The sequence below is a fragment of the Sinocyclocheilus anshuiensis genome, unplaced genomic scaffold (genome assembly GCF_001515605.1).
Source record: "Sinocyclocheilus anshuiensis isolate Anshui unplaced genomic scaffold, SAMN03320099.WGS_v1.1 scaffold553, whole genome shotgun sequence".
NCBI lineage: Eukaryota > Metazoa > Chordata > Actinopteri > Cypriniformes > Cyprinidae > Sinocyclocheilus > Sinocyclocheilus anshuiensis.
In genome coordinates this window covers 1,663,738-1,669,747 of record NW_015539821.1, presented here as the reverse complement: position 1 = coordinate 1,669,747, position 6,010 = coordinate 1,663,738, and the positions used below count along the sequence as shown (strand labels likewise).

General features: G+C 37.6%; 1 protein-coding gene and 1 pseudogene across 2 annotated transcripts in view; both read right to left on the bottom strand.

The window, feature by feature from the left end:
* fasn (fatty acid synthase) overlaps window positions 1-1,261 on the bottom strand; it is a 25,813-nt gene extending 24,552 nt beyond the window's left edge. The window contains exon 1 of one of the 2 annotated variants that reach the window (XM_016480210.1): window positions 987-1,261. The gene's annotated coding sequence lies outside the window, so the exon portion shown is untranslated. The remainder of the gene's footprint in view (window positions 1-986) is intronic. The other variant, XM_016480209.1, reaches the window with a different exon arrangement.
* Window positions 1,262-2,800: 1,539 nt separating this feature from the next.
* The window catches only part of LOC107684060 (coiled-coil domain-containing protein 57-like), an 18,493-nt pseudogene continuing 15,283 nt past the window's right edge, over window positions 2,801-6,010 (bottom strand).

Genomic DNA, 6,010 nt, shown 5'->3' with positions numbered 1-6,010 from the left:
GATGACTAGGCTGCAACCCTGACAAGCCAATGATGATGTACACTGTAATAGAAACTAGACTATAGGATAGTCTTATGGATAGGCAGACAAAAACGGCCCTAAAAGCATTTCCAATTTGCTCTCAGTGACATCGACTGGTTGCATAACAAACCTCAAGGAGGTTACACAGAGTGACAAATTCCGCATTGACTCTACAGTCTGCCCTGATACTTTTCCACATCTCAACATATTACATTCTTGTTAGGTTTAATATATATTCGCTTTCTTTTCTGTGTATAGACAGAAAGATTCAAAGCTATTTCTCTTAGGCAAAAATGCATCGTAGTGTAATCACACAGAAATAGCGCGAGATGCTGTCATCCCATGCTGCCTTTGCAGCCGCCAACTAAACGCGTCGCTTACTCACATTAGCTCAAGAGTACTGGTTAGGTTTATTCAGAAGTGTGCAGTATTCTTCGGTTTAAATAAATTAGTGATGGGAAGTTCGACTCATTTGTCGAATCGGTTCTTTTGAACAGGTAAAAAAAAAAGCGATTCTGTGATTCTTTTACGTCATGACGTAATTACTTCATCACGCGGTCCCAACATCCTTATCCCATGCACCACATTACAAACTAAATTAATTTACATATCTTGGGTTAAAAAAAAACCTTTTGCGTGTTTTAATAAAATGCTATATGCAGAGTTTCCCTGCTATTAAAATACATTTTGCCTCATCATCAATAATATCCTCGATTCACGCTGAATGCTTTTGACTCTCGGTTCAAAGAGTCGGTGATTCAGCTAAGATTCGTAACCGTGATTCACTGAAAAGACCTGACTCACAAGAAGAATTCGTTTCGTTTGTGATACTATTTTTTCCCTCCTGCGTGTTACAGAAAACTGTCTCGATGTTATATGCCTGAAATTCCACCTTTACTACGCCAGTCTGCATCTGGTTAAACTACAGATCCAGAACTGACACGATTAATAATATGCACGCTTACCTGGATGTGGGTACAGTTTAACGCCGTGTTTCTCGCAGATCCTTTGGGATAGAGTCGACTTCTTTATTCCTCGTAATCTTTGTCGGCTCCCGGTACAGAATGGAGAGTTTCGTGATCCCCCCCTTTAGCCAAGCCCTAGAAATTACTCTCGCCCTTCTGAGTCCCTGTTTCTGTTTCATTTAAATGTCTGACATCCTCGGTGGCCACGCCACATGGGCTGACAGTTTGGCTGTGAGGTGCAGTCCAATGAGAGAGGAGGCTGGGCTGTAGACGCAGCCAGTGATGGGCTGGTTTCCTACCGCCGCAGAGAAAAAAATGCTTCTAAAAAGACCGGGTTACTAAAGTTCATCCCGGTATGATCACATGCACAGCAGCACAAATGTCTGCTTTTACGGGTCGAGGAAGTTCAAGTTCAAGTTGACCTGGGTCGTGTGTCTGCTGTTTGCAAACAATGTGAAATTGGGTCAATTTAGCACGCAACACTGGATTGCTATTGAAACTCAGCATCGATATTTTATCTGTCATAATTGTCCATTACGTATTTACAGTATGATTACTTGTTTAAACATAAGAAATGGCATCAAGAATGAAAACGATTGGATATAATTATAGCTTTAATTTTAGCCTGTTTAAATATTTATACAATTTCCTACAAATGGTTTTCAAACATTTTCAAAGTCAATTTCATGAATCTAGGTTTTCTAGTGTTTCTAAAGAATTCTTAGTGAAATAGATTTCTTAATGTTCTTTTTTTTTGGTCACTCCATATGGCTTCTTGCATGTTGGTTATACACTATGCTGACTTTGATTAACTGGACAAAAAGTTTTCAAATGTAATATTTTTAAACAAAATTGCTTCACTGATTTTATTTTCTTTAAGAAAAACATCCTACCAAACTACTGTCAACATCTCTCTTTTTAAAGAATTTCAAACATTTTGTAATGTCTAACCTCATACAGTATATTCATTATAGAAAGGTATTCAAGTCATTTCTCATATAAATTAATACAATTTTAAATAACCAGAGAGAATCAGTGTGCTTTTTTGTTGCATAACACAGAAGAGTCATATTAATGCATCATTTGGCTTTTTTATGGCAAAGGGTCCAATCTAAATAGAGCAGTCAAATATGCACACTATAAATTTGGGGTGGAAAAATACTGAGTACATTGTTTAAATTGATGTTCGTCTAATACACATTATTGATGTAACTGTTGGTTAGATGCAGAAGTAACAGCACATGAAGGCAGCACACAGATTGTTGTAGCAGGTGTCTATCGGCGGAGCTGTGGAGCTCTGGAGACACGTGAGAGACACAATGGATGAAATTTTGACGGTTTCCAGTGGAAAGAAATTCACCAATCAGTGAGCGGAGGTGTGTAGAACCAGCCAATCAGAATGAATGCAAGGGTGTTGCTAGGAGATAGGGTGATGTCAGGACAATGGTGGGAGGAGTGGAATCCTACACCTGCTGAGGCTGTGATGTTATTGTGAGGGGCTGGACAGCGCAGGGTTACTGCAGTTCAGAATGTGAAATGTCATTGTATCAATCCTATTATAAAAATAGTCCTGTCTGACTACATTTCATGCATATTTTTGCATGAGTTCTGTAAAGGGAAAATTGAACCAAATGTTCATGTGCCTATTTAAATGTTTACTGATAAATTGAAACTACATTATCTGTACGCCAGACCAGCTATCATCATAGGTGCTTCTTATTATTATAAAAGACTCACATGTTTATTAGTCAAATTATGCATTAATTTATTAGAACATTTACAAAAGGTACAAATATAAAAAAAATCTTGCATGATGCAAAGTGAACAAATAAAAATGTGTCACTTCAAATAAGACAGTCCTTTAAAACGAGTGGCCCTAAATTATGCCTTTTTTTTTCCAATTTTTGATGTTGTAATTCTGAATCTTGCTCTTATTTCCAGCAAGATGGGTCTTTTTAGCAGGTGCATATGTTTTATGACTTTGTGTCTTCTTTTCCTTGAATGATGCTTTCGTGCCCTGCACACCGACCGGTGGAGCAGGAAGCTGATTAATATTTGGGAGTCCTCTGTTTGCTGTAGCCACCCTACCTGAGAGCACAAAATGATGAGGGTTTAAATCTTCATTTTAAAATTGTAAATCCCATGTAATGTGGTGGCTGAAAGTCAGTACTGGTAATCAAAAATTATCTGGTTTGATCCCTGTAGCCATAAGGCATCACTACTGTGATCTTGAGAAAAGCACTTAAAAGAAGAGTGCGTCAAGAAAAAGAATGTAAATGAGAAATGACATCACTTTGTCTGGATATATGAAGTTGTTAAAAATAATGTATAATAAAAATAATTTATTCAAATAAATGACTTGAATACACCTTTCGTATAATAAGCAATGACTTTTAATTCAAAAAATTTTATTTCCTAATTAAATGTCTTTTTTGGTGGCGCTTAAAGTGAAAAAAGTGGTGTACCTTTTTAAGAAAAGGCAAGGCAGGTTTGAAAACATTTTAGTTCATTTAATGATTAAACAACCTGAAATTTTGATGTAAAAGTGTGTAAATCAATTGTTGTAGAACAGACCAATACAAAGATTACATTCCTAAGAATTGGTGTTTTACATGTATGTGTTTAAAATTAAATGTCTTAAAGATTTCTTCTTCTTCTTCTTCATCTCCTATTTGTCATTGACCCAAAATAGAGGTCAACAGCATTTGCAATCAGATATTAGCATCTTTAATCTTTCCGACAGAGAAAAAAAAATCAAAAATCAAAACTTTTTACCTGTGCATGTGACTGATGCTGAAATGCTCTCTAAGTAAATATAATTTGATATTTGGACTAAATGATTTACTATGAATAAACGCTGACACTGAACCTTACGTTGCATGATTGCAGAGTTGTCATTGCAAGTACCTGTTGTTCAGTGCCAAGGTTTTCAAATGATGCAATTTTTAGTCAACTGGACTTTGTTTTCAATTTATTGAAGACATTTTGCCACTCCTCTAAATGGCTTCATCACCTGTCTGATGAAACTGATGTACCACCATGACGTGACACAGCCATCAAAGAGCCACAATTCAAGGAAAGATACTGTAAGAAATACAATGTACAAAGAGAACTACAAATATTAAAAAATATGCCTATATAGACTATTCTCATTCAAAATCAACCTGTCAGGATGGATCTTTATTTCATGCCAGTATAAGACAATGTCTATTGAAGAGACAAGAGCAAAACTTGGCCTGACTGGTTAAAAAAAAAATCTAATGGCTCTATGGTCTAATCAGCATTATGACCATAGATTGGGCAAATTTCATTTGGCTTTGAGTCCAATCATGCAGCTCTGTCGTGATTCCCCCAATTTACAAAGCAATTCTGATCAAATCTGATCCTTTGTCTTGACAAATCAAGTTACGAAATGACATACACAGAAGATCATGTGCAGTAATCGGTTTACTCATTCAACATGGCTAAACAGTCAATAATGATATTCAATAAGTTCAGTAATGAGGAGAACTACAAAGGAAGTTGCTTGATCATGTTTTTAGCTTACCAACTAGTATTTTGTTGCAGTTAAACGTCTTAAGTCTGGCAGTATCGCAGGCGCAATACAACACTTATATGATTGAATATAAATGGTCTATAGACTGAAGTGGCTCATTTATGACTTTTCTCCTCACCTTTGTCCTCACTGTCACTTGTAGAAAACACAGAGGAACTCAAACCTCGATCCAACATCTTCCACACATCTGTAGTGCCTACAGATGACAACAGAAAGTGGGGTGACCCGAGTAGTCCTACTGGAGCTTCAGATTGGTTCTGCTATGGTCTAATCAGCATTATGACCATAGATTGGGCAACTTTCATTTGGCCTTAAGTCCAATCATGCTGCTCTGTCGTGATTCCCCCAGTTCTTAAAGCTATTCTGATCTAATCTGATCTTTTGCCTTGACAAATCAAATGATGAAATTACACACACAGAAGAACGTGTGCAGTAAACGGTTTACTCATTCAGCATGGCTAAACAGTCAATAAATGATATTCAGTTTAGTAATGAGAGGAGAGCTACAAAAGAAGTTGCTTGATCATGTTTTTAACTTACTAACTTGTATTTTGTTGCAGTTCAATGTCTCATTCTGGGAACATAGCAGGTGAAGTAAAATACTTATGTTTAAATATAAATGGTCTGAAGATTGAAGTGGCTCATTTATGATTTTTCTGCTCACCTTTGTCCTCACTGTCACTTGTAGAAAACACAGAGGAACTCAAACCTTGATCTAACATCTTCCACACATTCTGTAGGGAATGATCAGCACCTATGGGTGACAACAGAAAGTGCGATGACCCAGGCAGTGGTACCGGAGCTTCAGATTGGTTCTGCGGAGGAGTGTTTTCTTTACTGCCCACAGACTTGAGGAAGGAACAGAGAAAAGGAACTCAAACATTGAAACAACAACAAAAGACTCACACTGTTTATAACCAACGTTCAAAAATTTGGGATCAGTAAGATTTTTTTTAAAGGGTGGTTGATTACGATTTCACTTTTTTAACGTTAGTTAGTGTGTAATGTTGCTGTTTGAGCGTAAACAATATCTGCAAAGTTACGAAGCTCAAAGTTCAATGCAAACGGAGATATCGTCTTTTAAAATTCTGGCAGTTCAATGCCTACAAAAACGGCTGGTAGGGACTACAACAAGTTACTTCCTGGGTTCGTGACGTCACAAACCCAGATAAACCCCACCCCCGGGAACACGCAACGAAGGGGGCGAGGCCATGCTGCGCTGCTTTAGAGAAGAGGAAGAGAAAACTGGGGCTGCACTAAAAATCTATTCATATATGAATCGTGATTCTGTCTTCTAACGATTCTAATGGATTCACAAGTTTCAAAATCAATGTTCTAGAGCAGCGGTTCTCAATACTGTTCCTCGCGTCGCCCTACTCTGCACTAGGGGTTGCACCGACTAATCGACTAGTCGACTTCAATGCTCTGCCATGACGCTTTAAGCTTGACGTCGACTAGTCGCTGGTCC